This window comes from Crinia signifera, chromosome 6 (assembly GCF_055691185.1).
Source record: "Crinia signifera chromosome 6, ASM5569118v1, whole genome shotgun sequence".
Classification (NCBI taxonomy): Eukaryota; Metazoa; Chordata; class Amphibia; order Anura; family Myobatrachidae; genus Crinia; species Crinia signifera.
The window spans coordinates 206,643,037-206,665,590 of record NC_139222.1 but is presented as its reverse complement, the minus strand read 5'-3'; the positions used below and the strand labels follow the sequence as shown (position 1 = coordinate 206,665,590).

The window sequence follows — 22,554 nt, the reverse complement described above, 5'->3', positions numbered from 1 at the left end:
AACATAAGTGAGAAAAGATTTTTTTTAAAAAAGAATATTGGTTGCCATGCAATCTAGATGAGAAATGGTTAATTTTGAATTAATTTGCATTTTAGCCGAGTTTACCACTTTGAAACCAATCACTGACATTTTCTTTGGAAAATGTATATGGCAGCTTTGGGAAGTTAGCAAAGAAAGAAATTAGCTGTTATAACAATGTGATGATGAACACTTACTTTTTAATTGAATTGCATTCTTGTGGATAGAACAATGAAAACATCAACCTCTAACAATATATATCAATAATAAATATGGCAGCAGTGGGATTTGAACCCACGCCTCCGAAGAGACTGGAGCCTTAATCCAGCGCCTTAGACCGCTCGGCCATGCTACCTCATGGGTGCAGTGTTCATGTGGCTCAAAGATCTATCAAATGATTATTTAAATGTGTTTTGTTCACTTTATATGAAGTAACAAAACATATTGAGATTTATTAGAGCATTCACATATGGTTAGGGTTAGGTACGTGATACTGGGGCTTGTGTTTCTGGTGGTCATTGCAATATTAGGGACATCTCAATGCTCACAATTCAGACACTTGCTAGGTAAGCCTTCTAACTTTCAACATCGAGCCCCTAACTTTAACACTGAACATACCTGCAGCCTATCCTTAATTCTTTTTCTTCCATGCCTAACCCCAAAACCTCTTAGTATCTTACCATGACCCTTCCTATCCATGCTACCACACTTAAAGGTAACTCATAGTTTCTCACAGTCTGGAATCTAGAACTAGAATTACAGAAAATGTTGTTGTTGTATTAAAGAAATACGTAAAAATATGTTTTATGTTAAGCATTTTAGATGCTCTTAACATAAGTGAGAAAAGATTTTTTTTAAAAAGAATATTGGTTGCCATGCAATCTAGATGAGAAATGGTTAATTTTTTATTAATTTGCATTTTAGTCGAGTTTACCACTTTGAAACCAATCACTGACAAAACATATTGAGATTTATTAGAGCATTCACATATGGTTAGGGTTAGGTATGTGATACTGGTGCTTGGGTTTCTGGTGGTCATTGCAATATTAGGGACATCTCAATGCTCACAATACTGACACTTGCTAGGCAAGCCTTCTAACTTTCAACATCGAGCTCCTAACTCTAACACTGAACATACCTGCAGCCTATCCTTAATTCTTTTCCTTCCAATGCCTAACCCCAAAACCTCTTAGTATCTTACCATGACCCTTCCTATCAGCATCTTAACCTTAAACATACTCCTATAGTTTCAAACTCTTAACCTCCCTTCTTAGTGCCTAACCATTACCCCACCACCTGCCATTGAACCATAACATCCCCTACACATAGGACAGAGTTCCAAAATCAGTCGTTTTACCAGTGTTTGGGATTCTGCTATCAGTTTCCTGACTTGCAGCTTCCCGAATGCCAGGATGCCCAATGCATCCAATTGTAATCACTTCAAGTTAATTTTTATGTCTTTACAGTCTTTAGAAATATTTTTGAAAAGTATCTATTAAATATGATAAACTTTTTTGAACTCTGTTGTTGAATTGTCCCAGCAACTATCATACACCAGATAGAATTTGAACTTTAAGAGAAAATAACTGATTTTGTTTTTGGAAGATAATTATGGCAGCAGTGGGATTTGAACCCACGCCTCTGAAGAGACTGGAGCCTAAATCCAGCGCCTTAGACCGCTCGGCCATGCTACCACACTTAAAAGTAGCTCATAGTTTCTCACAGTCTGGAATCTAGAACTAGAATTACAGAAAATGTTGTTGTTGTATTAAAGAAATACGTAAAAATATGTTTTATGTTAAGCATTTTAGATGCTCTTAACATAAGTGAGAAAAGATTTTTTTAAAAAGAATATTGGTTGCCATGCAATCTAGATGAGAAATGGTTAATTTTTAATTAATTTGCATTTTAGTCGAGTTTACCACTTTGAAACCAATTACTGACATTTTCTTTGGAAAATTTATATGGCAGCTTTGGGAAGTTAGCAAAGAAAGAAATTAGCTGTTATAACAATGTGATGATGAACACTTACTTTTTAATTGAATTACATTCTTGTGGATAGAACAATGAAAACATCAACCTCTAACAATATAAATATCAATAACAAATATGGCAGCAGTGGGATTTGAACCCACGCCTCCGAAGAGACTGGAGCCTTAATCCAGCGCCTTAGACCGCTCGGCCATGCTACCTCATGGGTGCAGTGTTCATGTGGCTCAAAGATCTATCAAATGATTATTTAAATGTGTTTTGTTCACTTTATATGAAGTAACAAAACATATTGAGATTTATTAGAGCATTCACATATGGTTAGGGTTAGGTACGTGATACTGGTGCTTGGGTTTCTGGTGGTCATTGCAATATTAGGGACATCTCAATGCTCACAATACTGACACTTGCTAGGCAAGCCTTCTAACTTTCAACATCGAGCTCCTAACTCTAACACTGAACATACCTGCAGCCTATCCTTAATTCTTTTCCTTCCAATGCCTAACCCCAAAACCTCTTAGTATCTTACCATGACCCTTCCTATCAGCATCTTAACCTTAAACATACTCCTATAGTTTCAAACTCTTAACCTCCCTTCTTAGTGCCTAACCATTACTCCACCACCTGCCATTGAACCATAACATCCCCTACACATAGGACAGAGTTCCACAATCAGTCGTTTTACCAGTGTTTGGGATTCTGCTATCAGTTTTCTGACTTGCAGCTTCCCGAATGCCAGGATGCCCAATGCATCCAATTGTAATCACTTCGTTAATTTTTATGTCTTTACAGTCTTTAGAAATATTTTTGAAAAGTATCTAGTAAATATGATAAACTTTTTTGAACTCTGTTGTTGAATTGTCCCAGCAACTATCATACACCAGATAGAATTTGAACTTTAAGAGAAAATAACTGATTTTGTTTTTGGAAGATAATTATGGCAGCAGTGGGATTTGAACCCACGCCTCCGAAGAGACTGGAGCCTAAATCCAGCGCCTTAGACCGCTCGGCCATGCTACCACACTTAAAGGTAACTCATAGTTTCTCACAGTCTGGAATCTAGAACTAGAATTACAGAAAATGTTGTTGTTGTATTAAAGAAATACGTAAAAATATGTTTTATGTTAAGCATTTTAGTTGCTCTTAACATAAGTGAGAAAAGATTTTTTTTAAAAAAGAATATTGGTTGCCATGCAATCTAGATGAGAAATGGTTAATTTTGAATTAATTTGCATTTTAGCCGAGTTTACCACTTTGAAACCAATCACTGACATTTTCTTTGGAAAATGTATATGGCAGCTTTGGGAAGTTAGCAAAGAAAGAAATTAGCTGTTATAACAATGTGATGATGAACACTTACTTTTTAATTGAATTGCATTCTTGTGGATAGAACAATGAAAACATCAACCTCTAACAATATATATCAATAATAAATATGGCAGCAGTGGGATTTGAACCCACGCCTCCGAAGAGACTGGAGCCTTAATCCAGCGCCTTAGACCGCTCGGCCATGCTACCTCATGGGTGCAGTGTTCATGTGGCTCAAAGATCTATCAAATGATTATTTAAATGTGTTTTGTTCACTTTATATGAAGTAACAAAACATATTGAGATTTATTAGAGCATTCACATATGGTTAGGGTTAGGTACGTGATACTGGGGCTTGTGTTTCTGGTGGTCATTGCAATATTAGGGACATCTCAATGCTCACAATTCAGACACTTGCTAGGTAAGCCTTCTAACTTTCAACATCGAGCCCCTAACTTTAACACTGAACATACCTGCAGCCTATCCTTAATTCTTTTTCTTCCATGCCTAACCCCAAAACCTCTTAGTATCTTACCATGACCCTTCCTATCCATGCTACCACACTTAAAGGTAACTCATAGTTTCTCACAGTCTGGAATCTAGAACTAGAATTACAGAAAATGTTGTTGTTGTATTAAAGAAATACGTAAAAATATGTTTTATGTTAAGCATTTTAGATGCTCTTAACATAAGTGAGAAAAGATTTTTTTTAAAAAGAATATTGGTTGCCATGCAATCTAGATGAGAAATGGTTAATTTTTTATTAATTTGCATTTTAGTCGAGTTTACCACTTTGAAACCAATCACTGACAAAACATATTGAGATTTATTAGAGCATTCACATATGGTTAGGGTTAGGTATGTGATACTGGTGCTTGGGTTTCTGGTGGTCATTGCAATATTAGGGACATCTCAATGCTCACAATACTGACACTTGCTAGGCAAGCCTTCTAACTTTCAACATCGAGCTCCTAACTCTAACACTGAACATACCTGCAGCCTATCCTTAATTCTTTTCCTTCCAATGCCTAACCCCAAAACCTCTTAGTATCTTACCATGACCCTTCCTATCAGCATCTTAACCTTAAACATACTCCTATAGTTTCAAACTCTTAACCTCCCTTCTTAGTGCCTAACCATTACCCCACCACCTGCCATTGAACCATAACATCCCCTACACATAGGACAGAGTTCCAAAATCAGTCGTTTTACCAGTGTTTGGGATTCTGCTATCAGTTTCCTGACTTGCAGCTTCCCGAATGCCAGGATGCCCAATGCATCCAATTGTAATCACTTCAAGTTAATTTTTATGTCTCTACAGTCTTTAGAAATATTTTTGAAAAGTATCTAGTAAATATGATAAACTTTTTTGAACTCTGTTGTTGAATTGTCCCAGCAACTATCATACACCAGATAGAATTTGAACTTTAAGAGAAAATAACTGATTTTGTTTTTGGAAGATAATTATGGCAGCAGTGGGATTTGAACCCACGCCTCCGAAGAGACTGGAGCCTAAATCCAGCGCCTTAGACCGCTCGGCCATGCTACCACACTTAAAGGTAACTCATAGTTTCTCACAGTCTGGAATCTAGAACTAGAATTACAGAAAATGTTGTTGTTGTATTAAAGAAATACGTAAAAATATGTTTTATGTTAAGCATTTTAGATGCTCTTAACATAAGTGAGAAAAGATTTTTTTAAAAAGAATATTGGTTGCCATGCAATCTAGATGAGAAATGGTTAATTTTTAATTAATTTGCATTTTAGTCGAGTTTACCACTTTGAAACCAATTACTGACATTTTCTTTGGAAAATTTATATGGCAGCTTTGGGAAGTTAGCAAAGAAAGAAATTAGCTGTTATAACAATGTGATGATGAACACTTACTTTTTAATTGAATTACATTCTTGTGGATAGAACAATGAAAACATCAACCTCTAACAATATATATATCAATAACAAATATGGCAGCAGTGGGATTTGAACTCACGCCTCCGAAGAGACTGGAGCCTTAATCCAGCGCCTTAGACCGCTCGGCCATGCTACCTCATGGGTGCAGTGTTCATGTGGCTCAAAGATCTATCAAATGATTATTTAAATGTGTTTTGTTCACTTTATATGAAGTAACAAAACATATTGAGATTTATTAGAGCATTCACATATGGTTAGGGTTAGGTATGTGATACTGGTGCTTGGGTTTCTGGTGGTCATTGCAATATTAGGGACATCTCAATGCTCACAATACTGACACTTGCTAGGCAAGCCTTCTAACTTTCAACATCGAGCTCCTAACTCTAACACTGAACATACCTGCAGCCTATCCTTAATTCTTTTCCTTCCAATGCCTAACCCCAAAACCTCTTAGTATCTTACCATGACCCTTCCTATCAGCATCTTAACCTTAAACATACTCCTATAGTTTCAAACTCTTAACCTTCCTTCTTAGTGCCTAACCATTACCCCACCACCTGCCATTGAACCATAACATCCCCTACACATAGGACAGAGTTCCAAAATCAGTCGTTTTACCAGTGTTTGGGATTCTGCTATCAGTTTCCTGACTTGCAGCTTCCCGAATGCCAGGATGCCCAATGCATCCAATTGTAATCACTTCAAGTTAATTTTTATGTCTTTACAGTCTTTAGAAATATTTTTGAAAAGTATCTATTAAATATGATAAACTTTTTTGAACTCTGTTGTTGAATTGTCCCAGCAACTATCATACACCAGATAGAATTTGAACTTTAAGAGAAAATAACTGATTTTGTTTTTGGAAGATAATTATGGCAGCAGTGGGATTTGAACCCACGCCTCCGAAGAGACTGGAGCCTAAATCCAGCGCCTTAGACCGCTCGGCCATGCTACCACACTTAGAGGTAACTCATAGTTTCTCACAGTCTGGAATCTAGAACTAGAATTACAGAAAATGTTGTTGTTGTATTAAAGAAATACGTAAAAATATGTTTTATGTTAAGCATTTTAGTTGCTCTTAACATAAGTGAGAAAAGATTTTTTTTAAAAAAGAATATTGGTTGCCATGCAATCTAGATGAGAAATGGTTAATTTTGAATTAATTTGCATTTTAGCCGAGTTTACCACTTTGAAACCAATCACTGACATTTTCTTTGGAAAATGTATATGGCAGCTTTGGGAAGTTAGCAAAGAAAGAAATTAGCTGTTATAACAATGTGATGATGAACACTTACTTTTTAATTGAATTGCATTCTTGTGGATAGAACAATGAAAACATCAACCTCTAACAATATATATCAATAATAAATATGGCAGCAGTGGGATTTGAACCCACGCCTCCGAAGAGACTGGAGCCTTAATCCAGCGCCTTAGACCGCTCGGCCATGCTACCTCATGGGTGAAGTGTTCATGTGGCTCAAAGATCTATCAAATGATTATTTAAATGTGTTTTGTTCACTTTATATGAAGTAACAAAACATATTGAGATTTATTAGAGCATTCACATATGGTTAGGGTTAGGTACGTGATACTGGGGCTTGTGTTTCTGGTGGTCATTGCAATATTAGGGACATCTCAATGCTCACAATTCAGACACTTGCTAGGTAAGCCTTCTAACTTTCAACATCGAGCCCCTAACTTTAACACTGAACATACCTGCAGCCTATCCTTAATTCTTTTTCTTCCATGCCTAACCCCAAAACCTCTTAGTATCTTACCATGACCCTTCCTATCCATGCTACCACACTTCAAGGTAACTCATAGTTTCTCACAGTCTGGAATCTAGAACTAGAATTACAGAAAATGTTGTTGTTGTATTAAAGAAATACGTAAAAATATGTTTTATGTTAAGCATTTTAGATGCTCTTAACATAAGTGAGAAAAGATTTTTTTTAAAAAGAATATTGGTTGCCATGCAATCTAGATGAGAAATGGTTAATTTTTTATTAATTTGCATTTTAGTCGAGTTTACCACTTTGAAACCAATCACTGACAAAACATATTGAGATTTATTAGAGCATTCACATATGGTTAGGGTTAGGTATGTGATACTGGTGCTTGGGTTTCTGGTGGTCATTGCAATATTAGGGACATCTCAATGCTCACAATACTGACACTTGCTAGGCAAGCCTTCTAACTTTCAACATCGAGCTCCTAACTCTAACACTGAACATACCTGCAGCCTATCCTTAATTCTTTTCCTTCCAATGCCTAACCCCAAAACCTCTTAGTATCTTACCATGACCCTTCCTATCAGCATCTTAACCTTAAACATACTCCTATAGTTTCAAACTCTTAACCTCCCTTCTTAGTGCCTAACCATTACCCCACCACCTGCCATTGAACCATAACATCCCCTACACATAGGACAGAGTTCCAAAATCAGTCGTTTTACCAGTGTTTGGGATTCTGCTATCAGTTTCCTGACTTGCAGCTTCCCGAATGCCAGGATGCCCAATGCATCCAATTGTAATCACTTCAAGTTAATTTTTATGTCTTTACAGTCTTTAGAAATATTTTTGAAAAGTATCTATTAAATATGATAAACTTTTTTGAACTCTGTTGTTGAATTGTCCCAGCAACTATCATACACCAGATAGAATTTGAACTTTAAGAGAAAATAACTGATTTTGTTTTTGGAAGATAATTATGGCAGCAGTGGGATTTGAACCCACGCCTCTGAAGAGACTGGAGCCTAAATCCAGCGCCTTAGACCGCTCGGCCATGCTACCACACTTAAAAGTAGCTCATAGTTTCTCACAGTCTGGAATCTAGAACTAGAATTACAGAAAATGTTGTTGTTGTATTAAAGAAATACGTAAAAATATGTTTTATGTTAAGCATTTTAGATGCTCTTAACATAAGTGAGAAAAGATTTTTTTAAAAAGAATATTGGTTGCCATGCAATCTAGATGAGAAATGGTTAATTTTTAATTAATTTGCATTTTAGTCGAGTTTACCACTTTGAAACCAATTACTGACATTTTCTTTGGAAAATTTATATGGCAGCTTTGGGAAGTTAGCAAAGAAAGAAATTAGCTGTTATAACAATGTGATGATGAACACTTACTTTTTAATTGAATTACATTCTTGTGGATAGAACAATGAAAACATCAACCTCTAACAATATAAATATCAATAACAAATATGGCAGCAGTGGGATTTGAACCCACGCCTCCGAAGAGACTGGAGCCTTAATCCAGCGCCTTAGACCGCTCGGCCATGCTACCTCATGGGTGCAGTGTTCATGTGGCTCAAAGATCTATCAAATGATTATTTAAATGTGTTTTGTTCACTTTATATGAAGTAACAAAACATATTGAGATTTATTAGAGCATTCACATATGGTTAGGGTTAGGTACGTGATACTGGTGCTTGGGTTTCTGGTGGTCATTGCAATATTAGGGACATCTCAATGCTCACAATACTGACACTTGCTAGGCAAGCCTTCTAACTTTCAACATCGAGCTCCTAACTCTAACACTGAACATACCTGCAGCCTATCCTTAATTCTTTTCCTTCCAATGCCTAACCCCAAAACCTCTTAGTATCTTACCATGACCCTTCCTATCAGCATCTTAACCTTAAACATACTCCTATAGTTTCAAACTCTTAACCTCCCTTCTTAGTGCCTAACCATTACTCCACCACCTGCCATTGAACCATAACATCCCCTACACATAGGACAGAGTTCCACAATCAGTCGTTTTACCAGTGTTTGGGATTCTGCTATCAGTTTTCTGACTTGCAGCTTCCCGAATGCCAGGATGCCCAATGCATCCAATTGTAATCACTTCGTTAATTTTTATGTCTTTACAGTCTTTAGAAATATTTTTGAAAAGTATCTAGTAAATATGATAAACTTTTTTGAACTCTGTTGTTGAATTGTCCCAGCAACTATCATACACCAGATAGAATTTGAACTTTAAGAGAAAATAACTGATTTTGTTTTTGGAAGATAATTATGGCAGCAGTGGGATTTGAACCCACGCCTCCGAAGAGACTGGAGCCTAAATCCAGCGCCTTAGACCGCTCGGCCATGCTACCACACTTAAAGGTAACTCATAGTTTCTCACAGTCTGGAATCTAGAACTAGAATTACAGAAAATGTTGTTGTTGTATTAAAGAAATACGTAAAAATATGTTTTATGTTAAGCATTTTAGTTGCTCTTAACATAAGTGAGAAAAGATTTTTTTTAAAAAAGAATATTGGTTGCCATGCAATCTAGATGAGAAATGGTTAATTTTTAATTAATTTGCATTTTAGCCGAGTTTACCACTTTGAAACCAATCACTGACATTTTCTTTGGAAAATGTATATGGCAGCTTTGGGAAGTTAGCAAAGAAAGAAATTAGCTGTTATAACAATGTGATGATGAACACTTACTTTTTAATTGAATTGCATTCTTGTGGATAGAACAATGAAAACATCAACCTCTAACAATATATATCAATAATAAATATGGCAGCAGTGGGATTTGAACCCACGCCTCCGAAGAGACTGGAGCCTTAATCCAGCGCCTTAGACCGCTCGGCCATGCTACCGCATGGGTGCAGTGTTCATGTGGCTCAAAGATCTATCAAATGATTATTTAAATGTGTTTTGTTCACTTTATATGAAGTAACAAAACATATTGAGATTTATTAGAGCATTCACATATGGTTAGGGTTAGGTACGTGATACTGGGGCTTGTGTTTCTGGTGGTCATTGCAATATTAGGGACATCTCAATGCTCACAATTCAGACACTTGCTAGGTAAGCCTTCTAACTTTCAACATCGAGCCCCTAACTTTAACACTGAACATACCTGCAGCCTATCCTTAATTCTTTTTCTTCCATGCCTAACCCCAAAACCTCTTAGTATCTTACCATGACCCTTCCTATCCATGCTACCACACTTAAAGGTAACTCATAGTTTCTCACAGTCTGGAATCTAGAACTAGAATTACAGAAAATGTTGTTGTTGTATTAAAGAAATACGTAAAAATATGTTTTATGTTAAGCATTTTAGATGCTCTTAACATAAGTGAGAAAAGATTTTTTTTAAAAAGAATATTGGTTGCCATGCAATCTAGATGAGAAATGGTTAATTTTTTATTAATTTGCATTTTAGTCGAGTTTACCACTTTGAAACCAATCACTGACAAAACATATTGAGATTTATTAGAGCATTCACATATGGTTAGGGTTAGGTATGTGATACTGGTGCTTGGGTTTCTGGTGGTCATTGCAATATTAGGGACATCTCAATGCTCACAATACTGACACTTGCTAGGCAAGCCTTCTAACTTTCAACATCGAGCTCCTAACTCTAACACTGAACATACCTGCAGCCTATCCTTAATTCTTTTCCTTCCAATGCCTAACCCCAAAACCTCTTAGTATCTTACCATGACCCTTCCTATCAGCATCTTAACCTTAAACATACTCCTATAGTTTCAAACTCTTAACCTCCCTTCTTAGTGCCTAACCATTACCCCACCACCTGCCATTGAACCATAACATCCCCTACACATAGGACAGAGTTCCAAAATCAGTCGTTTTACCAGTGTTTGGGATTCTGCTATCAGTTTCCTGACTTGCAGCTTCCCGAATGCCAGGATGCCCAATGCATCCAATTGTAATCACTTCAAGTTAATTTTTATGTCTTTACAGTCTTTAGAAATATTTTTGAAAAGTATCTATTAAATATGATAAACTTTTTTGAACTCTGTTGTTGAATTGTCCCAGCAACTATCATACACCAGATAGAATTTGAACTTTAAGAGAAAATAACTGATTTTGTTTTTGGAAGATAATTATGGCAGCAGTGGGATTTGAACCCACGCCTCCGAAGAGACTGGAGCCTAAATCCAGCGCCTTAGACCACTCGGCCATGCTACCACACTTAAAGGTAACTCATAGTTTCTCACAGTCTGGAATCTAGAACTAGAATTACAGAAAATGTTGTTGTTGTATTAAAGAAATACGTAAAAATATGTTTTATGTTAAGCATTTTAGTTGCTCTTAACATAAGTGAGAAAAGATTTTTTTTAAAAAAGAATATTGGTTGCCATGCAATCTAGATGAGAAATGGTTAATTTTTAATTAATTTGCATTTTAGCCGAGTTTACCACTTTGAAACCAATCACTGACATTTTCTTTGGAAAATGTATATGGCAGCTTTGGGAAGTTAGCAAAGAAAGAAATTAGCTGTTATAACAATGTGATGATGAACACTTACTTTTTAATTGAATTGCATTCTTGTGGATAGAACAATGAAAACATCAACCTCTAACAATATATATCAATAATAAATATGGCAGCAGTGGGATTTGAACCCACGCCTCCGAAGAGACTGGAGCCTTAATCCAGCGCCTTAGACCGCTCGGCCATGCTACCTCATGGGTGCAGTGTTCATGTGGCTCAAAGATCTATCAAATGATTATTTAAATGTGTTTTGTTCACTTTATATGAAGTAACAAAACATATTGAGATTTATTAGAGCATTCACATATGGTTAGGGTTAGGTACGTGATACTGGGGCTTGTGTTTCTGGTGGTCATTGCAATATTAGGGACATCTCAATGCTCACAATTCAGACACTTGCTAGGTAAGCCTTCTAACTTTCAACATCGAGCCCCTAACTTTAACACTGAACATACCTGCAGCCTATCCTTAATTCTTTTTCTTCCATGCCTAACCCCAAAACCTCTTAGTATCTTACCATGACCCTTCCTATCCATGCTACCACACTTAAAGGTAACTCATAGTTTCTCACAGTCTGGAATCTAGAACTAGAATTACAGAAAATGTTGTTGTTGTATTAAAGAAATACGTAAAAATATGTTTTATGTTAAGCATTTTAGATGCTCTTAACATAAGTGAGAAAAGATTTTTTTTAAAAAGAATATTGGTTGCCATGCAATCTAGATGAGAAATGGTTAATTTTTTATTAATTTGCATTTTAGTCGAGTTTACCACTTTGAAACCAATCACTGACAAAACATATTGAGATTTATTAGAGCATTCACATATGGTTAGGGTTAGGTATGTGATACTGGTGCTTGGGTTTCTGGTGGTCATTGCAATATTAGGGACATCTCAATGCTCACAATACTGACACTTGCTAGGCAAGCCTTCTAACTTTCAACATCGAGCTCCTAACTCTAACACTGAACATACCTGCAGCCTATCCTTAATTCTTTTCCTTCCAATGCCTAACCCCAAAACCTCTTAGTATCTTACCATGACCCTTCCTATCAGCATCTTAACCTTAAACATACTCCTATAGTTTCAAACTCTTAACCTCCCTTCTTAGTGCCTAACCATTACCCCACCACCTGCCATTGAACCATAACATCCCCTACACATAGGACAGAGTTCCAAAATCAGTCGTTTTACCAGTGTTTGGGATTCTGCTATCAGTTTCCTGACTTGCAGCTTCCCGAATGCCAGGATGCCCAATGCATCCAATTGTAATCACTTCAAGTTAATTTTTATGTCTTTACAGTCTTTAGAAATATTTTTGAAAAGTATCTATTAAATATGATAAACTTTTTTGAACTCTGTTGTTGAATTGTCCCAGCAACTATCATACACCAGATAGAATTTGAACTTTAAGAGAAAATAACTGATTTTGTTTTTGGAAGATAATTATGGCAGCAGTGGGATTTGAACCCACGCCTCTGAAGAGACTGGAGCCTAAATCCAGCGCCTTAGACCGCTCGGCCATGCTACCACACTTAAAAGTAGCTCATAGTTTCTCACAGTCTGGAATCTAGAACTAGAATTACAGAAAATGTTGTTGTTGTATTAAAGAAATACGTAAAAATATGTTTTATGTTAAGCATTTTAGATGCTCTTAACATAAGTGAGAAAAGATTTTTTTAAAAAGAATATTGGTTGCCATGCAATCTAGATGAGAAATGGTTAATTTTTAATTAATTTGCATTTTAGTCGAGTTTACCACTTTGAAACCAATTACTGACATTTTCTTTGGAAAATTTATATGGCAGCTTTGGGAAGTTAGCAAAGAAAGAAATTAGCTGTTATAACAATGTGATGATGAACACTTACTTTTTAATTGAATTACATTCTTGTGGATAGAACAATGAAAACATCAACCTCTAACAATATATATATCAATAACAAATATGGCAGCAGTGGGATTTGAACCCACGCCTCCGAAGAGACTGGAGCCTTAATCCAGCGCCTTAGACCGCTCGGCCATGCTACCTCATGGGTGCAGTGTTCATGTGGCTCAAAGATCTATCAAATGATTATTTAAATGTGTTTTGTTCACTTTATATGAAGTAACAAAACATATTGAGATTTATTAGAGCATTCACATATGGTTAGGGTTAGGTACGTGATACTGGTGCTTGGGTTTCTGGTGGTCATTGCAATATTAGGGACATCTCAATGCTCACAATACTGACACTTGCTAGGCAAGCCTTCTAACTTTCAACATCGAGCTCCTAACTCTAACACTGAACATACCTGCAGCCTATCCTTAATTCTTTTCCTTCCAATGCCTAACCCCAAAACCTCTTAGTATCTTACCATGACCCTTCCTATCAGCATCTTAACCTTAAACATACTCCTATAGTTTCAAACTCTTAACCTCCCTTCTTAGTGCCTAACCATTACCCCACCACCTGCCATTGAACCATAACATCCCCTACACATAGGACAGAGTTCCAAAATCAGTCGTTTTACCAGTGTTTGGGATTCTGCTATCAGTTTTCTGACTTGCAGCTTCCCGAATGCCAGGATGCCCAATGCATCCAATTGTAATCACTTCGTTAATTTTTATGTCTTTACAGTCTTTAGAAATATTTTTGAAAAGTATCTAGTAAATATGATAAACTTTTTTGAACTCTGTTGTTGAATTGTCCCAGCAACTATCATACACCAGATAGAATTTGAACTTTAAGAGAAAATAACTGATTTTGTTTTTGGAAGATAATTATGGCAGCAGTGGGATTTGAACCCACGCCTCCGAAGAGACTGGAGCCTAAATCCAGCGCCTTAGACCGCTCGGCCATGCTACCACACTTAAAGGTAACTCATAGTTTCTCACAGTCTGGAATCTAGAACTAGAATTACAGAAAATGTTGTTGTTGTATTAAAGAAATACGTAAAAATATGTTTTATGTTAAGCATTTTAGTTGCTCTTAACATAAGTGAGAAAAGATTTTTTTAAAAAAAGAATATTGGTTGCCATGCAATCTAGATGAGAAATGGTTAATTTTTAATTAATTTGCATTTTAGCCGAGTTTACCACTTTGAAACCAATCACTGACATTTTCTTTGGAAAATGTATATGGCAGCTTTGGGAAGTTAGCAAAGAAAGAAATTAGCTGTTATAACAATGTGATGATGAACACTTACTTTTTAATTGAATTGCATTCTTGTGGATAGAACAATGAAAACATCAACCTCTAACAATATATATCAATAATAAATATGGCAGCAGTGGGATTTGAACCCACGCCTCCGAAGAGACTGGAGCCTTAATCCAGCGCCTTAGACCGCTCGGCCATGCTACCTCATGGGTGCAGTGTTCATGTGGCTCAAAGATCTATCAAATGATTATTTAAATGTGTTTTGTTCACTTTATATGAAGTAACAAAACATATTGAGATTTATTAGAGCATTCACATATGGTTAGGGTTAGGTACGTGATACTGGGGCTTGTGTTTCTGGTGGTCATTGCAATATTAGGGACATCTCAATGCTCACAATTCAGACACTTGCTAGGTAAGCCTTCTAACTTTCAACATCGAGCCCCTAACTTTAACACTGAACATACCTGCAGCCTATCCTTAATTCTTTTTCTTCCATGCCTAACCCCAAAACCTCTTAGTATCTTACCATGACCCTTCCTATCCATGCTACCACACTTAAAGGTAACTCATAGTTTCTCACAGTCTGGAATCTAGAACTAGAATTACAGAAAATGTTGTTGTTGTATTAAAGAAATACGTAAAAATATGTTTTATGTTAAGCATTTTAGATGCTCTTAACATAAGTGAGAAAAGATTTTTTTTAAAAAGAATATTGGTTGCCATGCAATCTAGATGAGAAATGGTTAATTTTTTATTAATTTGCATTTTAGTCGAGTTTACCACTTTGAAACCAATCACTGACAAAACATATTGAGATTTATTAGAGCATTCACATATGGTTAGGGTTAGGTATGTGATACTGGTGCTTGGGTTTCTGGTGGTCATTGCAATATTAGGGACATCTCAATGCTCACAATACTGACACTTGCTAGGCAAGCCTTCTAACTTTCAACATCGAGCTCCTAACTCTAACACTGAACATACCTGCAGCCTATCCTTAATTCTTTTCCTTCCAATGCCTAACCCCAAAACCTCTTAGTATCTTACCATGACCCTTCCTATCAGCATCTTAACCTTAAACATACTCCTATAGTTTCAAACTCTTAACCTCCCTTCTTAGTGCCTAACCATTACCCCACCACCTGCCATTGAACCATAACATCCCCTACACATAGGACAGAGTTCCAAAATCAGTCGTTTTACCAGTGTTTGGGATTCTGCTATCAGTTTCCTGACTTGCAGCTTCCCGAATGCCAGGATGCCCAATGCATCCAATTGTAATCACTTCAAGTTAATTTTTATGTCTTTACAGTCTTTAGAAATATTTTTGAAAAGTATCTATTAAATATGATAAACTTTTTTGAACTCTGTTGTTGAATTGTCCCAGCAACTATCATACACCAGATAGAATTTGAACTTTAAGAGAAAATAACTGATTTTGTTTTTGGAAGATAATTATGGCAGCAGTGGGATTTGAACCCACGCCTCTGAAGAGACTGGAGCCTAAATCCAGCGCCTTAGACCGCTCGGCCATGCTACCACACTTAAAAGTAGCTCATAGTTTCTCACAGTCTGGAATCTAGAACTAGAATTACAGAAAATGTTGTTGTTGTATTAAAGAAATACGTAAAAATATGTTTTATGTTAAGCATTTTAGATGCTCTTAACATAAGTGAGAAAAGATTTTTTTAAAAAGAATATTGGTTGCCATGCAATCTAGATGAGAAATGGTTAATTTTTAATTAATTTGCATTTTAGTCGAGTTTACCACTTTGAAACCAATTACTGACATTTTCTTTGGAAAATTTATATGGCAGCTTTGGGAAGTTAGCAAAGAAAGAAATTAGCTGTTATAACAATGTGATGATGAACACTTACTTTTTAATTGAATTACATTCTTGTGGATAGAACAATGAAAACATCACCCTCTAACAATATATATATCAATAACAAATATGGCAGCAGTGGGATTTGAACCCACGCCTCCGAAGAGACTGGAGCCTTAATCCAGCGCCTTAGACCGCTCGGCCATGCTACCTCATGGGTGCAGTGTTCATGTGGCTCAAAGATCTATCAAATGATTATTTAAATGTGTTTTGTTCACTTTATATGAAGTAACAAAACATATTGAGATTTATTAGAGCATTCACATATGGTTAGGGTTAGGTACGTGATACTGGTGCTTGGGTTTCTGGTGGTCATTGCAATATTAGGGACATCTCAATGCTCACAATACTGACACTTGCTAGGCAAGCCTTCTAACTTTCAACATCGAGCTCCTAACTCTAACACTGAACATACCTGCAGCCTATCCTTAATTCTTTTCCTTCCAATGCCTAACCCCAAAACCTCTTAGTATCTTACCATGACCCTTCCTATCAGCATCTTAACCTTAAACATACTCCTATAGTTTCAAACTCTTAACCTCCCTTCTTAGTGCCTAACCATTACTCCACCACCTGCCATTGAACCATAACATCCCCTACACATAGGACAGAGTTCCACAATCAGTCGTTTTACCAGTGTTTGGGATTCTGCTATCAGTTTTCTGACTTGCAGCTTCCCGAATGCCAGGATGCCCAATGCATCCAATTGTAATCACTTCGTTAATTTTTATGTCTTTACAGTCTTTAGAAATATTTTTGAAAAGTATCTAGTAAATATGATAAACTTTTTTGAACTCTGTTGTTGAATTGTCCCAGCAACTATCATACACCAGATAGAATTTGAACTTTAAGAGAAAATAACTGATTTTGTTTTTGGAAGATAATTATGGCAGCAGTGGGATTTGAACCCACGCCTCCGAAGAGACTGGAGCCTAAATCCAGCGCCTTAGACCGCTCGGCCATGCTACCACACTTAAAGGTAACTCATAGTTTCTCACAGTCTGGAATCTAGAACTAGAATTACAGAAAATGTTGTTGTTGTATTAAAGAAATACGTAAAAATATGTTTTATGTTAAGCATTTTAGTTGCTCTTAACATAAGTGAGAAAAGATTTTTTTTAAAAAAGAATATTGGTTGCCATGCAATCTAGATGAGAAATGGTTAATTTTTAATTAATTTGCATTTTAGCCGAGTTTACCACTTTGAAACCAATCACTGACATTTTCTTTGGAAAATGTATATGGCAGCTTTGGGAAGTTAGCAAAGAAAGAAATTAGCTGTTATAACAATGTGATGATGAACACTTACTTTTTAATTGAATTGCATTCTTGTGGATAGAACAATGAAAACATCAACCTCTAACAATATATATCAATAATAAATATGGCAGCAGTGGGATTTGAACCCACGCCTCCGAAGAGACTGGAGCCTTAATCCAGCGCCTTAGACCGCTCGGCCATGCTACCTCATGGGTGCAGTGTTCATGTGGCTCAAAGATCTATCAAATGATTATTTAAATGTGTTTTGTTCACTTTATATGAAGTAACAAAACATATTGAGATTTATTAGAGCATTCACATATGGTTAGGGTTAGGTACGTGATACTGGGGCTTGTGTTTCTGGTGGTCATTGCAATATTAGGGACATCTCAATGCTCACAATTCAGACACTTGCTAGGTAAGCCTTCTAACTTTCAACATCGAGCCCCTAACTTTAACACTGAACATACCTGCAGCCTATCCTTAATTCTTTTTCTTCCATGCCTAACCCCAAAACCTCTTAGTATCTTACCATGACCCTTCCTATCCATGCTACCACACTTAAAGGTAACTCATAGTTTCTCACAGTCTGGAATCTAGAACTAGAATTACAGAAAATGTTGTTGTTGTATTAAAGAAATACGTAAAAATATGTTTTATGTTAAGCATTTTAGATGCTCTTAACATAAGTGAGAAAAGATTTTTTTTAAAAAGAATATTGGTTGCCATGCAATCTAGATGAGAAATGGTTAATTTTTTATTAATTTGCATTTTAGTCGAGTTTACCACTTTGAAACCAATCACTGACAAAACATATTGAGATTTATTAGAGCATTCACATATGGTTAGGGTTAGGTATGTGATACTGGTGTTTGGGTTTCTGGTGGTCATTGCAATATTAGGGACATCTCAATGCTCACAATACTGACACTTGCTAGGCAAGCCTTCTAACTTTCAACATCGAGCTCCTAACTCTAACACTGAACATACCTGCAGCCTATCCTTAATTCTTTTCCTTCCAATGCCTAACCCCAAAACCTCTTAGTATCTTACCATGACCCTTCCTATCAGCATCTTAACCTTAAACATACTCCTATAGTTTCAAACTCTTAACCTCCCTTCTTAGTGCCTAACCATTACCCCACCACCTGCCATTGAACCATAACATCCCCTACACATAGGACAGAGTTCCAAAATCAGTCGTTTTACCAGTGTTTGGGATTCTGCTATCAGTTTCCTGACTTGCAGCTTCCCGAATGCCAGGATGCCCAATGCATCCAATTGTAATCACTTCAAGTTAATTTTTATGTCTTTACAGTCTTTAGAAATATTTTTGAAAAGTATCTATTAAATATGATAAACTTTTTTGAACTCTGTTGTTGAATTGTCCCAGCAACTATCATACACCAGATAGAATTTGAACTTTAAGAGAAAATAACTGATTTTGTTTTTGGAAGATAATTATGGCAGCAGTGGGATTTGAACCCACGCCTCTGAAGAGACTGGAGCCTAAATCCAGCGCCTTAGACCGCTCGGCCATGCTACCACACTTAAAAGTAGCTCATAGTTTCTCACAGTCTGGAATCTAGAACTAGAATTACAGAAAATGTTGTTGTTGTATTAAAGAAATACGTAAAAATATGTTTTATGTTAAGCATTTTAGATGCTCTTAACATAAGTGAGAAAAGATTTTTTAAAAAAGAATATTGGTTGCCATGCAATCTAGATGAGAAATGGTTAATTTTTAATTAATTTGCATTTTAGTCGAGTTTACCACTTTGAAACCAATCACTGACATTTTCTTTGGAAAATGTATATGGCAGCTTTGGGAAGTTAGCAAAGAAAGAAATTAGCTGTTATAACAATGTGATGATGAACACTTACTTTTTAATTGAATTGCATTCTTGTGGATAGAACAATGAAAACATCAACCTCTAACAATATATATCAATAATAAATATGGCAGAAGTGGGATTTGAACCCACGCCTCCGAAGAGACTGGAGCCTTAATCCAGCGCCTTAGACCGCTCGGCCATGCTACCTCATGGGTGCAGTGTTCATGTGGCTCAAAGATCTATCAAATGATTATTTAAATGTGTTTTGTTCACTTTATATGAAGTAACAAAACATATTGAGATTTATTAGAGCATTCACATATGGTTAGGGTTAGGTACGTGATACTGGGGCTTGTGTTTCTGGTGGTCATTGCAATATTAGGGACATCTCAATGCTCACAATTCAGACACTTGCTAGGTAAGCCTTCTAACTTTCAACATCGAGCCCCTAACTTTAACACTGAACATACCTGCAGCCTATCCTTAATTCTTTTTCTTCCATGCCTAACCCCAAAACCTCTTAGTATCTTACCATGACCCTTCCTATCCATGCTACCACACTTAAAGGTAACTCATAGTTTCTCACAGTCTGGAATCTAGAACTAGAATTACAGAAAATGTTGTTGTTGTATTAAAGAAATACGTAAAAATATGTTTTATGTTAAGCATTTTAGATGCTCTTAACATAAGTGAGAAAAGATTTTTTTTAAAAAGAATATTGGTTGCCATGCAATCTAGATGAGAAATGGTTAATTTTTTATTAATTTGCATTTTAGTCGAGTTTACCACTTTGAAACCAATCACTGACAAAACATATTGAGATTTATTAGAGCATTCACATATGGTTAGGGTTAGGTATGTGATACTGGTGCTTGGGTTTCTGGTGGTCATTGCAATATTAGGGACATCTCAATGCTCACAATACTGACACTTGCTAGGCAAGCCTTCTAACTTTCAACATCGAGCTCCTAACTCTAACACTGAACATACCTGCAGCCTATCCTTAATTCTTTTCCTTCCAATGCCTAACCCCAAAACCTCTTAGTATCTTACCATGACCCTTCCTATCAGCATCTTAACCTTAAACATACTCCTATAGTTTCAAACTCTTAACCTCCCTTCTTAGTGCCTAACCATTACCCCACCACCTGCCATTGAACCATAACATCCCCTACACATAGGACAGAGTTCCAAAATCAGTCGTTTTACCAGTGTTTGGGATTCTGCTATCAGTTTCCTGACTTGCAGCTTCCCGAATGCCAGGATGCCCAATGCATCCAATTGTAATCACTTCAAGTTAATTTTTATGTCTTTACAGTCTTTAGAAATATTTTTGAAAAGTATCTATTAAATATGATAAACTTTTTTGAACTCTGTTGTTGAATTGTCCCAGCAACTATCATACACCAGATAGAATTTGAACTTTAAGAGAAAATAACTGATTTTGTTTTTGGAAGATAATTATGGCAGCAGTGGGATTTGAACCCACGCCTCTGAAGAGACTGGAGCCTAAATCCAGCGCCTTAGACCGCTCGGCCATGCTACCACACTTAAAAGTAGCTCATAGTTTCTCACAGTCTGGAATCTAGAACTAGAATTACAGAAAATGTTGTTGTTGTATTAAAGAAATACGTAAAAATATGTTTTATGTTAAGCATTTTAGATGCTCTTAACATAAGTGAGAAAAGATTTTTTTAAAAAGAATATTGGTTGCCATGCAATCTAGATGAGAAATGGTTAATTTTTAATTAATTTGCATTTTAGTCGAGTTTACCACTTTGAAACCAATTACTGACATTTTCTTTGGAAAATTTATATGGCAGCTTTGGGAAGTTAGCAAAGAAAGAAATTAGCTGTTATAACAATGTGATGATGAACACTTACTTTTTAATTGAATTACATTCTTGTGGATAGAACAATGAAAACATCACCCTCTAACAATATATATATCAATAACAAATATGGCAGCAGTGGGATTTGAACCCACGCCTCCGAAGAGACTGGAGCCTTAATCCAGCGCCTTAGACCGCTCGGCCATGCTACCTCATGGGTGCAGTGTTCATGTGGCTCAAAGATCTATCAAATGATTATTTAAATGTGTTTTGTTCACTTTATATGAAGTAACAAAACATATTGAGATTTATTAGAGCATTCACATATGGTTAGGGTTAGGTACGTGATACTGGTGCTTGGGTTTCTGGTGGTCATTGCAATATTAGGGACATCTCAATGCTCACAATACTGACACTTGCTAGGCAAGCCTTCTAACTTTCAACATCGAGCTCCTAACTCTAACACTGAACATACCTGCAGCCTATCCTTAATTCTTTTCCTTCCAATGCCTAACCCCAAAACCTCTTAGTATCTTACCATGACCCTTCCTATCAGCATCTTAACCTTAAACATACTCCTATAGTTTCAAACTCTTAACCTCCCTTCTTAGTGCCTAACCATTACTCCACCACCTGCCATTGAACCATAACATCCCCTACACATAGGACAGAGTTCCACAATCAGTCGTTTTACCAGTGTTTGGGATTCTGCTATCAGTTTTCTGACTTGCAGCTTCCCGAATGCCAGGATGCCCAATGCATCCAATTGTAATCACTTCGTTAATTTTTATGTCTTTACAGTCTTTAGAAATATTTTTGAAAAGTATCTAGTAAATATGATAAACTTTTTTGAACTCTGTTGTTGAATTGTCCCAGCAACTATCATACACCAGATAGAATTTGAACTTTAAGAGAAAATAACTGATTTTGTTTTTGGAAGATAATTATGGCAGCAGTGGGATTTGAACCCACGCCTCCGAAGAGACTGGAGCCTAAATCCAGCGCCTTAGACCGCTCGGCCATGCTACCACACTTAAAGGTAACTCATAGTTTCTCACAGTCTGGAATCTAGAACTAGAATTACAGAAAATGTTGTTGTTGTATTAAAGAAATACGTAAAAA

The 22,554-nt window shown here is 36.4% G+C and overlaps 26 non-coding genes across 26 annotated transcripts; all 26 read right to left on the bottom strand.

Moving 5' to 3' along the window:
* Window positions 1–291: 291 nt before the first annotated feature.
* TRNAL-AAG (transfer RNA leucine (anticodon AAG)) lies at window positions 292–373 on the bottom strand. Its single transcript has one exon. It is a non-coding gene; the product is annotated as a tRNA-Leu (tRNA).
* Window positions 374–1,630: 1,257 nt separating this feature from the next.
* TRNAL-UAG (transfer RNA leucine (anticodon UAG)) lies at window positions 1,631–1,712 on the bottom strand. The gene has a single exon. It is a non-coding gene; the product is annotated as a tRNA-Leu (tRNA).
* Window positions 1,713–2,128: 416 nt separating this feature from the next.
* TRNAL-AAG (transfer RNA leucine (anticodon AAG)) lies at window positions 2,129–2,210 on the bottom strand. Its single transcript has one exon. It is a non-coding gene; the product is annotated as a tRNA-Leu (tRNA).
* Window positions 2,211–2,945: 735 nt separating this feature from the next.
* On the bottom strand, window positions 2,946–3,027 carry TRNAL-UAG (transfer RNA leucine (anticodon UAG)). Its single transcript has one exon. It is a non-coding gene; the product is annotated as a tRNA-Leu (tRNA).
* A 416-nt stretch (window positions 3,028–3,443) lies between these two features.
* TRNAL-AAG (transfer RNA leucine (anticodon AAG)) lies at window positions 3,444–3,525 on the bottom strand. The gene has a single exon. It is a non-coding gene; the product is annotated as a tRNA-Leu (tRNA).
* Window positions 3,526–4,782: 1,257 nt separating this feature from the next.
* On the bottom strand, window positions 4,783–4,864 carry TRNAL-UAG (transfer RNA leucine (anticodon UAG)). Its single transcript has one exon. It is a non-coding gene; the product is annotated as a tRNA-Leu (tRNA).
* Window positions 4,865–6,099: 1,235 nt separating this feature from the next.
* Window positions 6,100–6,181, bottom strand: TRNAL-UAG (transfer RNA leucine (anticodon UAG)). Its single transcript has one exon. It is a non-coding gene; the product is annotated as a tRNA-Leu (tRNA).
* Window positions 6,182–6,597: 416 nt separating this feature from the next.
* TRNAL-AAG (transfer RNA leucine (anticodon AAG)) lies at window positions 6,598–6,679 on the bottom strand. Its single transcript has one exon. It is a non-coding gene; the product is annotated as a tRNA-Leu (tRNA).
* A 1,257-nt stretch (window positions 6,680–7,936) lies between these two features.
* Window positions 7,937–8,018, bottom strand: TRNAL-UAG (transfer RNA leucine (anticodon UAG)). The gene has a single exon. It is a non-coding gene; the product is annotated as a tRNA-Leu (tRNA).
* A 416-nt stretch (window positions 8,019–8,434) lies between these two features.
* TRNAL-AAG (transfer RNA leucine (anticodon AAG)) lies at window positions 8,435–8,516 on the bottom strand. The gene has a single exon. It is a non-coding gene; the product is annotated as a tRNA-Leu (tRNA).
* Window positions 8,517–9,251: 735 nt separating this feature from the next.
* TRNAL-UAG (transfer RNA leucine (anticodon UAG)) lies at window positions 9,252–9,333 on the bottom strand. Its single transcript has one exon. It is a non-coding gene; the product is annotated as a tRNA-Leu (tRNA).
* A 416-nt stretch (window positions 9,334–9,749) lies between these two features.
* Window positions 9,750–9,831, bottom strand: TRNAL-AAG (transfer RNA leucine (anticodon AAG)). The gene has a single exon. It is a non-coding gene; the product is annotated as a tRNA-Leu (tRNA).
* A 1,257-nt stretch (window positions 9,832–11,088) lies between these two features.
* TRNAL-UAG (transfer RNA leucine (anticodon UAG)) lies at window positions 11,089–11,170 on the bottom strand. The gene has a single exon. It is a non-coding gene; the product is annotated as a tRNA-Leu (tRNA).
* Window positions 11,171–11,586: 416 nt separating this feature from the next.
* On the bottom strand, window positions 11,587–11,668 carry TRNAL-AAG (transfer RNA leucine (anticodon AAG)). The gene has a single exon. It is a non-coding gene; the product is annotated as a tRNA-Leu (tRNA).
* A 1,257-nt stretch (window positions 11,669–12,925) lies between these two features.
* On the bottom strand, window positions 12,926–13,007 carry TRNAL-UAG (transfer RNA leucine (anticodon UAG)). Its single transcript has one exon. It is a non-coding gene; the product is annotated as a tRNA-Leu (tRNA).
* A 416-nt stretch (window positions 13,008–13,423) lies between these two features.
* On the bottom strand, window positions 13,424–13,505 carry TRNAL-AAG (transfer RNA leucine (anticodon AAG)). Its single transcript has one exon. It is a non-coding gene; the product is annotated as a tRNA-Leu (tRNA).
* A 735-nt stretch (window positions 13,506–14,240) lies between these two features.
* On the bottom strand, window positions 14,241–14,322 carry TRNAL-UAG (transfer RNA leucine (anticodon UAG)). Its single transcript has one exon. It is a non-coding gene; the product is annotated as a tRNA-Leu (tRNA).
* A 416-nt stretch (window positions 14,323–14,738) lies between these two features.
* TRNAL-AAG (transfer RNA leucine (anticodon AAG)) lies at window positions 14,739–14,820 on the bottom strand. The gene has a single exon. It is a non-coding gene; the product is annotated as a tRNA-Leu (tRNA).
* Window positions 14,821–16,077: 1,257 nt separating this feature from the next.
* TRNAL-UAG (transfer RNA leucine (anticodon UAG)) lies at window positions 16,078–16,159 on the bottom strand. Its single transcript has one exon. It is a non-coding gene; the product is annotated as a tRNA-Leu (tRNA).
* Window positions 16,160–16,575: 416 nt separating this feature from the next.
* On the bottom strand, window positions 16,576–16,657 carry TRNAL-AAG (transfer RNA leucine (anticodon AAG)). Its single transcript has one exon. It is a non-coding gene; the product is annotated as a tRNA-Leu (tRNA).
* A 735-nt stretch (window positions 16,658–17,392) lies between these two features.
* Window positions 17,393–17,474, bottom strand: TRNAL-UAG (transfer RNA leucine (anticodon UAG)). Its single transcript has one exon. It is a non-coding gene; the product is annotated as a tRNA-Leu (tRNA).
* Window positions 17,475–17,890: 416 nt separating this feature from the next.
* TRNAL-AAG (transfer RNA leucine (anticodon AAG)) lies at window positions 17,891–17,972 on the bottom strand. The gene has a single exon. It is a non-coding gene; the product is annotated as a tRNA-Leu (tRNA).
* A 1,257-nt stretch (window positions 17,973–19,229) lies between these two features.
* TRNAL-UAG (transfer RNA leucine (anticodon UAG)) lies at window positions 19,230–19,311 on the bottom strand. The gene has a single exon. It is a non-coding gene; the product is annotated as a tRNA-Leu (tRNA).
* Window positions 19,312–21,064: 1,753 nt separating this feature from the next.
* TRNAL-UAG (transfer RNA leucine (anticodon UAG)) lies at window positions 21,065–21,146 on the bottom strand. Its single transcript has one exon. It is a non-coding gene; the product is annotated as a tRNA-Leu (tRNA).
* Window positions 21,147–21,562: 416 nt separating this feature from the next.
* Window positions 21,563–21,644, bottom strand: TRNAL-AAG (transfer RNA leucine (anticodon AAG)). The gene has a single exon. It is a non-coding gene; the product is annotated as a tRNA-Leu (tRNA).
* A 735-nt stretch (window positions 21,645–22,379) lies between these two features.
* TRNAL-UAG (transfer RNA leucine (anticodon UAG)) lies at window positions 22,380–22,461 on the bottom strand. The gene has a single exon. It is a non-coding gene; the product is annotated as a tRNA-Leu (tRNA).
* Window positions 22,462–22,554: the final 93 nt, after the last annotated feature.